We start from the raw sequence: 12,500 nt of genomic DNA on the forward strand, positions 1-12,500 counted from the left end.
ACGTGATATGAAAATCACCAAGTGCCCTGGGGATAGAGGTTGGAAGACCCATACCCTGTGGGCCTACCCATGTTGCAAAAAGGCAGAGACGGCAATAGGTAATAAGTCTTGGCGCAGAAGAGAAAAAAATACATGATATGCGATGCGTAGGTAGAAAATGACGAATGCTATGTCCCTACGTGAAACAGGAATGTTCAAGCCAAGGTCAAGTCTTGGAAGGACAAAGAACGATATTATGTGTAGGGTCTGATGAGAGAAAAAAAGGCCTTGGTAGGAGTAGAACTTGAGTTGGGAAGACTGAAGGAAATGTGTAAAGAGTGAAAATGAGTTAGCGTTGGGAAATTGAGTGCAGTACATTAAGCAGTTGTAAGAGTAAGTGTATGTGTCAGGGATGGAGAAGAGAGAGAGAATGACTGAGATTTCTGGGATTAAATGTTTGCTGGATTAGGTTTTCAGAAGGAGAATGGTTTTGTTCATCAGTGATTAAAATTCAAAAGTTGTGATAATGGATATGTGAGGACTTGTAGTTAATGAAAACAAACATTCTTGTGGAAATGTGTTCTGAAAGGGCCTTGATTATTTGAATTGCATAAAAAAAATATCCGTAAGCATTGCAGGAATGAGGAGATAGTTAGGACACACATTTGAAAGTATGTGTTACTCAATAGTGGACGGAAGGTTATGTTGATAGTTGTGATTGTGAGAAGGGAAGTGGTTGTGAGTCTACTTGATCGTCATCTTGATATGAAAGCAAATAGAGTGGATTTAGTAGCAGAAGAAGAATCCAAAACTCTTGAAGAGGTGAGTACATATGACAGACAAGGGGCTAATCTGAATGACAGAAGACTGGAAAAGCTAATGTAAATTTCAGAACACTTGCAAATGACTAATTAGTACATTTGGGTCAATCGAAACGTTCAAGAATGGAAAGGTATCAAAAGCTGATGAAATCAAAAGTAGATGTAACTGAGCAGCTGACCTAGATGTGTACAGTATGTCTGGAGAAGGGAAAGGTTCCAAGGGAATGGGAAAGAGAAAATAGCTGTTCATTGTGTAAGGCAAAAGGTTGTAGAGAATTTAAAGTTCATGACATCACAGACTTCTTGGAAGAATATAATATATATATATATATATATATATATATATATATATATATATATATATATATATATATATATATATATATATATATATATATATATATATATATATATACAGTAAGGTTTTAACTGTGGAGGTAAGACAAACAAAAGAGGAATTATTAACTGACGAGGTAGAGAGTATGTGTACCAGTTTTTCTTTTATTGTACGAAACGGTTTTATGAATATATCAAAATTAACAGGAAAAACCTGTAAGCTGGTGTGCATGACGCCAGAAAGACACTATGGCGTTGACAGAGATGTGATAAGGATGATGTTTAGGATGTATAGTGTAGAATGTAACTTTTGATTGTAGCGAAGTTCGTGTTATAATATACAAATGCGAGAATGACTGGTTTGGTGTAAAAGTTGGCATCAACACGTGAGAGTTATGTCTCCATGGGAGTAATATTTCTATGGATGAAATAATGAGAGAAGTCAGGAAAAAGATACGTAACGTGGGCGCAAAATGGTAGGAGAAAAAACTGATAACTGTTGATGGATTGTTTGTGAAGTGTATGAGGAAAAAAATGACTGAGAGAGTTAGTAATGAGAGAAAAGACGAGGGAATGGTAAACACATTTTCATAGTGCTTTTAATGTGGTGAGAATGGAGAATGATAGGATGGCAGAAGTATGTGTAAATTCGAAGTGGTTAGGAGAAAGGCTTTTCAGTAAAACGCACCATAGAAATACAAATATAAATGTGCATATACATGCATGAATACATGACATTCTTTAGATCTGGGGGTATTTCATCAAGTTCTTCATAACCTATACAAAGAATGAATGGCTTCAACGAACATTACTGCTCATGATGTGGGCGACAGTGAGAAATCCATTTCCTTTCCCGATCAAAACAGAGTCGACATTAAAATAATTATCAGTCAATACCTAATTTTGTTTTGTTCTTACCATGGAATACTTACATTTCACTTCTTTGCAAACGACTCCTCCCAGGTTATGAGATTTTTCCTTGTTTCCTTGTTTCTTCCACCTCCGTTTGCCGGAATTACGAAAATGGAAAGGAAACTTGTTGAAAAGAAGCGGGTTGACTTTGCAATGATAAATTCATCAAAGCAACCGGAATGAATGTTTTCATATCGCCGGTCTCAGTAGAGGCTTCTGGAATAAGAAAAAAAAAAATGTTTTAGTTGGAGGGAGGGACAGAAAAGCAAAATTAAATACACGTTATACGTGGAATTTTTTTCTCATCAATGCAAAGCGATGGAAATATTTGCCTGCATTGAAATCAAAAGAAGGAAAGTTAATTCAGAGCTGAAAATATACATTTTCATCGGGGAGAGAGAGAGAGAGAGAGAGAGAGAGAGAGAGAGAGAGAGAGAGAGAGAGAGACTGCAAGGGTAAGGGGTTAAGATTCAAGAGAGAGAGAGAGAGAGAGAGAGAGAGAGAGAGAGAGAGAGAGAGAGAGAGAGAGAGGTTAGCAAGGGTTAAGTTTCTTCCGAACGAGAGAGAGAGAGAGAGAGAGAGAGAGAGAGAGAGAGAGAGAGAGAGAGAGAGAGAGATTAAGACAGCAGGGTTAGTTTCTTCCAAACGAGAGAGAGAGAGAGAGAGAGAGAGAGAGAGAGAGAGAGAGAGAGAGAGAGAGAGAGAGAGAGAGAGAGAGATTTCAGGCAGTATCGCTAAAGGGGAAACCCACTGCCAATGCCGGAACGCTTAAACGTACTTCAAAGACAAATCTGAAAGGAAAATAAACGAGACCGTCTCAAAGCATCCTTCGCCTATGTCTCGAATCTCACGTGGCAAGAGAGAGAGAGAGAGAGAGAGAGAGAGAGAGAGAGAGAGAGAGAGAGAGAGAGAGAGAGAGAGTTTCCAGGTCAGTATTTGCTACGTTTCAAGCTATTTGTTTTTGTATTTTTATTTTGTTTAATGTAGTTTCACAGGACGTGTGCATAGCGTAAATTCAAATATCCAAATAGAATCCTACAGGGTATCCTCGGTAGTCCTGTGCACAAAACTGGGTTTATTTCACTTCACATTCGTTCCAGGATTTTGATGTATCCTTTTCCAACCAGTGATTCTTTTTTTTATTCTGCTCTCTCTCTCTCTATCTCTACACACACACACACACATATATACATAAACATAGCATATATATATATATATAATATATATATATATATATATATATATATAATATATATATATATATATATATATATATATATATATATATATATATATATATATATATATATATATATATATATATATATTAGATACTGTTATACCCTAATTGCTATCGTAACCTTTTAGATGGTTTGAATGTCTATGTTAACGATTGAATGATTTAGATTATGAAATAAACACCTCCCTAACACACCATATCAGGTATATATTCCTAAAGGAGAAATGATAAATTTTAATACCACATTAGGCCTCTTTATATTTACATAAAAAATAATGGTCTCGCAGACTTCAACGGCATAAGACTTAAAAAGTCTTTCAGTCCAGTCTCAACAAAACGGACTTTCATTTGACGTCGAATTAATATTTTACAAGTGGTTTTGAAATTAAATACGTTCGAATGTATGTTCTTATGCTGAAAAGACCACTGCAATTATTACTTAACTTACGGTTCTTTGCAGAGTCCCATCAGCCCTTATCTGCAACCCCTTTCATTCCTTTTACTCTACCTCCGCTCATATTCTCTGTCGTCCACCTTACTTTCTGAACGACCTCCTAGAGCGCCGGCCTTTGGGCTAAGTTTTGAATTACAGATCCAATCCAAGGGAACAGTAAAACATTTAAAATATGTTCTGTCGTTCCCGCCACCTTCTGAAAATCGTTTGTCAGCTGACTTTTCACTCTGTCGTCAAGAGGTTCCTCAAATAAGGTTTTCATCGCATGATGAACCGTTCATGATGAATCATAAACTGTTGCTATTCATCATTCGACATTTGGAGTTACTTTTTAATATGTTCTTGTACAGCATTTTCATATATTCTCATGCAAGATTTTGATACATTCTCTTACAGAATTTTAATATAATCTCATACAAAATTTTGATATTTACTGATCCAGAAATTTTGATAAATTCTCATCTAGAGATTTAATATACTCTCATACAGATTTTCAATATTCATACAGAAATCTAATAAAGCCTCATTCAGAAATGCAATATATTCTCACACCGAATCTTAAATAGTAATTGTTCTCGGGCAACAAACGATTACAATTTATTTCGCAAACTGTACATAACAATCCTTGTTGGAACAATCTCGCTAGGAAAGAAAAAAACACAGAGCCATTTAAGTGCGTGTGATTCTTTAGAGAAGAACGAACGATAAAGAAAGGAAAAAGTAAAACAAAGAGAAAGAAAACTATTAGACAAGCGCTAAATCGCAGCCATTTGCGCCAATGGAAGTGAAATCCTTTGCCATAAATAAGAAGAAGCGCTGACAAAGCAGGACCTAAGCGTGACCATTTTGTCACCTTTAGGAAAAGGTCCCTTAGTTAGGGGGTATTCCTTTTACCTGCTTTATCCAGACGTCAAGCGTTCTCGAACATTTTCATTATTGCACGCAGATACGTACAGTACGTGTATACATGCACACCCATATAAATATGTATGTATGTGTATATGTATGTATATATATATATATATATATATATATATATATATATATATATATATATATATATATATATATATATATATACATATACATATATACACACACACACACACTGCGTACATGCGCGTATAGACAGACAGATAGATATATAGACAGACATAAGTATGCATATATGCACGGATAGTTAAAAATATGTGCAATGCATGGAAAGTAATTATCACATCTAAATAGTAATCTAGTTCCTTTCGAGGTGTTACCTTAATGTGGTTGATGTTCTCCCTGATCTGAAGCTAAAAATTATAATATCCAAAAATCAGAGAGAGAGAGAGAGAGAGAGAGAGAGAGAGAGAGAGAGAGAGAGAGAGAGAGAGACTTCTTCACTTTTAGTTTCTGAGATTTTTAAATTTTGTTCAGGCCAAATGTTGCTTGATGCAGACAGCTAGAATTATCAGAGAGAGAGAGAGAGAGAGAGAGAGAGAGAGAGAGAGAGAGAGAGAGAGAGAGAGAGAGAGAGAGAGAGAGAGAGAGAGAACTTTACTCTCAGGTTCTGAGATTTTTAAATCTTGTTCAGGCCAAATGTTGCTTGTTGGAGATAGCTAGATTTATAGTAATAATAGTAATATTTATCAGAGAGAGAGAGAGAGAGAGAGAGAGAGAGAGAGAGAGAGAGAGAGAGAGAGAGAGAGAGAAAAACAGAATCGAGAGAATTCCTGAAGACCCAATCTCAACTGCCCCAACTTCTGGGGAACTTTCTTCGAAAATTGCTATGGTAAAGTTTTGCAATAACACAAGACGTCCCTATGTAAATAATATCTTTACACAGAGCTAAAAGAAAAAGTAAATCTTCCTTTTGGGAGGGACTTGCACTTAGGGAAATGTAGCAAATTGTCATATGAGATATAGATAGAGTTGCTTGTGTAAAGATATCGAAAAGAGGCCTTATTTTTGTTATTTTTAGGATATTTTTCATTGTAGCTAAAACATCAGAGGATATTTTACATGATAGCTCAAAAAGTAGTGGATATTTTGATCTACCGTATTGCTCAAATACCTAGAAAATATTTTGCAATGTAGCTCAAATACTAGAGAATATTTTGACCTATTGCCCAAATATTAGTGGATATTTTGACCCACAGATCAAATACGGGTGAATATTTTACACTACAGCTCAAATACTAAAGATTATTTTGCAATACAGCTCAAATACTAGAGGACATTTCACACTAGGTCAAATACTAGAGGGATACTTTGCACTATAGCTCAAACTTTAGGAGATATTTTGCAATATACCTCAAAAAGCAGAGAACATTTTGCATTATAGCTCAAATACTAGATGATATTTTGATCTAAGCTCAAATGTTAGAGAATACTTCGTATTACAGCTGAAATACTAGAGACAATTTTACCTGTTGCTCAAAACTACAGGATATTTTGCACTATAGCTCAAATACCAGAGAATATTTAACACTGGAGCTGAAATGCTCTTCGTTTATTCATAATTCCTTTCCTGTTCGATAATGTTAAATCACTGCTTTTGATGGAGTTTTGTTTCGTTCATTTCTGTTCCATTTAAGAATGTTATTTTTCACGCCAAGTCTCTTATGCCGAAATTTTTTATTGTGGATTATATTTTACAATTTATTTTTTTATTTATTTTATCCCCGTACGAGGGTAGTGAGTAAGTATACCTTAGTTTAACCAGACCACTGAGCTGATTAACAGCTCTCCTAGGGCTGGCCCGAAGGATTAGATTCATTTTTACGTGGCTAAGAACCAATTGGTTACCTAGCAACGGGACCTACAGCTTATTGTGGAATCCGAACAACATTATAGCGAGAAATGAATTTCTATCACCAGAAATAAAATCCTCTAATTCTTCACTGGCCGGTCGGAGAATCGAACGCTAGACCAGCAGAGTGCTGGCTAAGAACGATACCCACCCGTCCAATGAGGAACTATAGGAGCGTACTGCCATCAGTGTACCTCACATGGTGCACTGTAAGCATTACTAAGAGTATTTTGCAGCGTCCCTTCGGCCCCTAGCTGTAACCTCTCTCATTCCTTTTACTATACCTCCGTTCACATCCTCTTCCTTCCATGTTACTTTCCACCCTCTGCTAACAATTGTTTCAACAATATTTTCGGCACTGAATGACCTCGTAGGTCCCACCGCTTGGCCTTTGGCCTAAATTTTACATTCCAATAACATTTTATTGACCACCGCAACGTCGGCGAGGCGAGATATTCTTTTTAACAGGATACATCAATCAATAAGCAATCCTTTTGACTGGTGTATTACGACTGGGTTTTATTATACGCTTTTCCTGCAGTTGTATCGAAGAATTTCCAGGCGATATTCCCGGGATAGAAATCGTTATTTAGAAGAGAATATGCGTTGCGTGACTTTGACAAATGTTGCTTGCGTGCGCATCGATTTCTCTGACCCTCTTCAGATAAGATTCAAGTAAAATAAAATCCTGTCGTTTTGTATTGAGAGCTTTCTTGTTTTTTTATAAGTTTATTTTGTTTTGATTGAATGCAAGTCGAACGCACGTATCTTTTGATGTACAGAAAAAGCTAATTTTAAAAAAAAATGTGTGATAGTATATAGATCTAAGCATTATGTGTGTGTGTGTGTATATATATATATATATATATATTTATAAATATATATATATATATATATATATATAAATTTATATATACATATATAAAAATATATATACATATAAATATATATATATATATATTGTATGTATATGTATGTATATATATATATATATATATATATATATATATATATATATATATATATATATATATATATATATTATATATATACATACATACATGCAATTATATGATTATTCTCCCTATCCTACGAGAAATCGTCTGATATAATTCACAAAAATTTTGAAATACATGTAACCATCAAAGGTCAAAGAGGTGTGAACTGTATTTAAAAATTAGAGAAAATAGATTTATTTTCGTGAGCAGACCGCACCGAAAAAATAGATGACAGCTATACCCTCTTTTCGTCAATCTGAGATGAACTGCAATTCATGATGAAATCTTAAGGTATATTATGAATAAATGTATTTACTGATAATGAATATTACCTGCCAGGTGACAGGAAATGAGAATGTATCTAAGAGGAACTTTAAAGTTCATGTTATTACCAAAATATTATTATTATTATTATTATTATTATTATTATTATTATTATTATTATTATTATTATTATTATTATTATTATTATTATTATTATTATCCCTATTCATATGGAACAACACCACAGGGGCAATTGACTTGCAATTGCAACTGAAGGTAATAGGAAATGCAGAAAGAAAAAATCAGTTATCAGAAAAGAAAAAATAAATTAACAAATTAATAAAAAGACAGAAAAAAGTAAGTAAATTATAAAATGCAAGAATTGCTTTAATGCAGTAATGCTTTCCATCTTCGCCTGAACTCCTGAGGTTTCAATTGTACAACTTCCTCAGGGAGGCCGCTCCACAGCCCAACGGTGTGAGGAACAAAGGACCTCTGGAACTTCATTAACATTTCTGAAGGCTCAGTAACAATTTTGACATGCGTCTTTTCGCTCAAAACTTTCGTTCGAGTACAGAAGAGGGCACGAAAGAGGTGGAAGAAGAGTGCAGCCTCGCCCTGAAGAGTTGACAAAAGAACGGCGTGCGCCATTTGCTAAAAATATGACCGCGATCTTTTTGGCCGAATGCGAACGTGAGAAAAACGGATGCAGTTGCAACATGAAGTGAAATAAGAAGGATAAAAATAAGGAGGATAAAAAGATGTTTGGCTTTTCATTTTTTTACGTTCGTTTATGGTATTTCTTAATGACACTTCGTATCAGCTTAGTCATTCTAATTATTACTGCGTCTTGAAAATGTATTTTTCTCCCTTATGAAGAATGTGAAGAGCAGTCACGTCCTTTTTTAAAGCTGAAGGATTCCAAGTGTATTTTTTTTTTATAAAAATACACCAAGATTTAAACTCTAGAATAATCTTATTGTATCCCATCTCTCTGATCTTACCAACGGCTTCATTATATATTTTTATTGTACCCTCTCTCACGACGATTGTGGAGAACAATCACGTCCCTTAGAGGTGGAAGATTTCAAGTGTATTTTTAACAATTATACGAAGACATCCTGTGAAGAAAAGATCTTGTTTTATCCCTTCACCTTGATTTTACCAACGGCTTCGTCTACATCAGTGGTTCTCAACTAGGGGGGGAATTCCCGCTAGGGGAACTTTCAGATTTTCAGGGGGCGGAATTGTGACCACAGATTGGAAGGTTCAAACTGGCTCTAGGACCACACAAAACGCAGTGTGCATCGCGCTACTGAGAGTTCACGTTGGGCTTTCTCCCAGCTAGCTTGTGTTTGTGTAAGTATTCTGTTACATATTATTTGGAATGCAACTTTTGATGCAGACAATTTTGGAAACGGTGGGGGGACGATATTCTGACATATGGCGAAGGGGTGCATGGGCAAAAAAAAAAAAAAAAAAAAAAAAAAAAAAAAAAAAGGTTGGGAACCACTGGTCTACATCGAATCTACAGGCTACTAATTTCAACATAGCAGACTCTCCATTGCCCTTTTTTCTAGATAATAAATAGTACGGTGCTATCAGGAAAGGGCGGGGAGGGGGTGGGGAAGAGGACATTCGGAAAAGCGGACCATTCCGAGCCTATAAACACGATAACAAACAACGTCATAAAAATGACGTAAGGCCATCCTGAAGGATGATTCTCTTGGCCCTCCGCGTTCCTCTCGGAAGATCCCAGGATACATCGTCAGTGTCATTATATCACAATAATACTTGAAACGATACGCGTACAAGAAAGGCAGACGCGTCTCATTCACGTACGAGAAATCCACCAGCTCTCTCAGATACATCAGTAGGGAACGTTTGTGCGTTTGTCATTTTTGGTGGGTAAGGAATCTAATCTAATCCTGCTGCTGATGCTCTCTCTCTCTCTCTCTCTCTCTCTCTCTCTCTCTCTCTCAGCCTGCTGGATGAAATCGAAGATGGCCAGAACCCAAGTTGCCAACGCTTTTTATCCTAATGTCAAATAAATTGTCGTTATCTTGGAAGCCATAAACCTACAGAGGTTACAGGGATCCTTAGGCCCAAAGGCTGCTTCTTTTTACTACTTCTACCTTTTTTTTTTATTTATTTTACTCGGCTTGATGTTCGTCGATTTGGTACATGTGGTCCAAGAAAGTAAAAGAATCTGAAAAAAAAACTCAATGAGATATGCTTAAGTTTATATTGTCCGTTATTTTTATATAGGCATACACACACACACACACACACACACACACATATATATATATATATATATATATATATATATATATATATATTTATTTATATATATCTTTATATCACTTTAATACAAAATCATTATTACTACTAATAATGATACAAGTTATACATGGATGAGTAGTATTTTTCTGATCGCTTCAATCGTTATTTTGTCACTGTCAGCATCGCAATAATAATAATAATAATAATAATAATAATAATTATTATTATTATTATTTTTATTATTATTATTATTTTATTATTATTATTATTATTATTATTAATTAGGCAAGTCATGGAAGCAACTCGATCTATTGGAAGCAGATGGCAAATATTTACATAAACACATCTGCCAAATATCATAATAAAAACGGAATTTTAAGAAATGTGTAACGAATGCCAGGTAAGTTACTGGTGTCCGCTGTATAGATTTTGTAATGTATATAACATAACACTGCACTGAGTTTTTACCGAAGACATTGTTCCACTACGTACTCTGTCGTGGAATTTGTGTATTTTAAAAGTTCTGAAGAAGGAGTACCATTGTTTAACACATTTTTCTCGCTGTCACATTTTAAGGGGACATTCGTGTTTATGAATTCAGTTCGTAATATTTTTTTTTTTGCTATTTTAATTTTGACTATTAATAAGTTATTATGAAAGAATGCATATCAAATGCAATGCAGTTTAGGGAAGGCGGTGTCTTATAAGTGCATTGCTTTAATTCGTTGGCTAAATTTATTGGTAGTCCGTACTGAACCACATTCGTTTCCAGTCAAAATAAAAGAATAAAAATACGTCTCTGAATGAATTACTGAACGAAATTCCCTTCTAGTTGGAATATGCATAAAAAAATATACCAGCCGTAAATAGAACTCTAAATAAAATATAGAGCTTCGCTCTATGAAATAACCATTTAGATATACCAGCAAACAATGACGCGCCATTAGTGACAGCCCACTGAGAGAAAAACCGTAAAGAAAGAAAAAAAAAGAGGAAATGCTTTCAGAAACATGCGAAGTTAATGGTCTCGATCTAGCTCACAGAGAGAGAGAGAGAGAGAGAGAGAGAGAGAGAGAGAGAGAGAGAGAGAGAGAGAGAGAGAGAGCGAGATCTTCTTTACATGACCTTGCAGGCGAGAGGGAGAGAGAGAGAGACCCATATTAAAGTAAGAAATTCTTTATATGGCCTCGTATAAGAGAGAGAGAGAGAGAGAGAGAGAGAGAGAGAGAGAGAGAGAGAGAGAGAGAGAGAATCTTCTTTACATGACCCTGCAGGAGAGAGAGAGAGAGAGAGAACGAACCATATTAATGTAAGAAATTCTTTATATGGCCTTTTATAAGACAGAGAGACAGAGAGAGAGAGAACCATATTAAAGTAAGAAATTCTTTATATGGCCTCGTATGAGAGAGAGAGAGAGAGAGAGAGAGAGAGAGAGAGAGAGAGAGAGAGAGAGAGAGAGAATTTAAAAAAATACAAGACGAGAGAGAAGACAAATTGAAATTTAACTCAATATTTGGTTTCGTTCGAAAATGTTGCAAAGGGTCTTGCTTGTGGTTGCTGAGGGTTTGGAGGGTTGGTAAAAGGGTTGGGGGTTGGGGGTGGTATAGGAAAGGGGGAGAGGGGGTTGAAAGACTAATCATGCGGTGTAACCCAAAAGTCTGGCTGACGTAAATAAATCCCAGTGACGGAACTTGCCGCGTATTGCCCCATAGGCCATGTCAAACCTTTGTAATGTGCGCGCGCGCGCGTTTGTCTATGCGCTTGTATACAGCTAATGACTGGCGATCGACAATTTGATGTGGGGCACTATTCGGTAGCGGGTAAAAACTTCACTAAATGAAGTAAGAACTTCACTAAATGAAGTAAACAGAAAACGAGGGTATGGGTATAAACTTCACTAAATGAAGCAAGCAGAAGACGATGGTAGGAGCAAAAACTTCACAACACGAAGTAAACAGAAAACGAGCGTAAGGCGTAAAAACTTCACTAAATGAAGTAAATAGAAGACGATGGTAGGAGCAAAAACTTCACAACACGAAGTAAACAGAAAAGAGGTTAGGGGGTTGTAATAACTTCACTAAATGGAGCAAACAGAAGAGGAGGGTAGGAGCGAAAACCTCACTACACGAGGCAAACAGAAAACGGGAAAAGGGGTAAAAAGTTGACGAAATGAAATAAACAGAAAACGGGAAAAGGGGTAAATAAAGAATGGTCTCCGTTTTCGGTAATCCATCAGCTGGAGTCCCGGGACTCCATCCATCAAAAATAGGCTTAACATGAAAAATAACACGGGAGATTTAAGTTCATATTTCATCTTTCATTATGAATAACATCCCACGTATAAGTGCATTACAAAATTGATGGTGTTTTCGGTATTTTTCCCTTCCACCCCTCCCCACACCCCACTCCTTCCTCCCCTCATCTT

The 12,500-nt window shown here is 35.8% G+C and overlaps 1 long non-coding RNA gene across 1 annotated transcript in view; it reads right to left on the minus strand.

The window, feature by feature from the left end:
* LOC136854235 (uncharacterized) overlaps positions 1 to 12,500 on the minus strand; it is a 1,096,131-nt gene that overhangs the window by 383,494 nt on the left and 700,137 nt on the right. The window contains exon 4 of the long non-coding RNA XR_010857668.1: positions 2,069 to 2,264. This is a non-coding gene — a long non-coding RNA (uncharacterized lncRNA). The remainder of the gene's footprint in view (positions 1 to 2,068; positions 2,265 to 12,500) is intronic.

Source organism: Macrobrachium rosenbergii, chromosome 28, assembly GCF_040412425.1.
Source record: "Macrobrachium rosenbergii isolate ZJJX-2024 chromosome 28, ASM4041242v1, whole genome shotgun sequence".
In the NCBI taxonomy this organism is placed as follows: Eukaryota; Metazoa; Arthropoda; class Malacostraca; order Decapoda; family Palaemonidae; genus Macrobrachium; species Macrobrachium rosenbergii.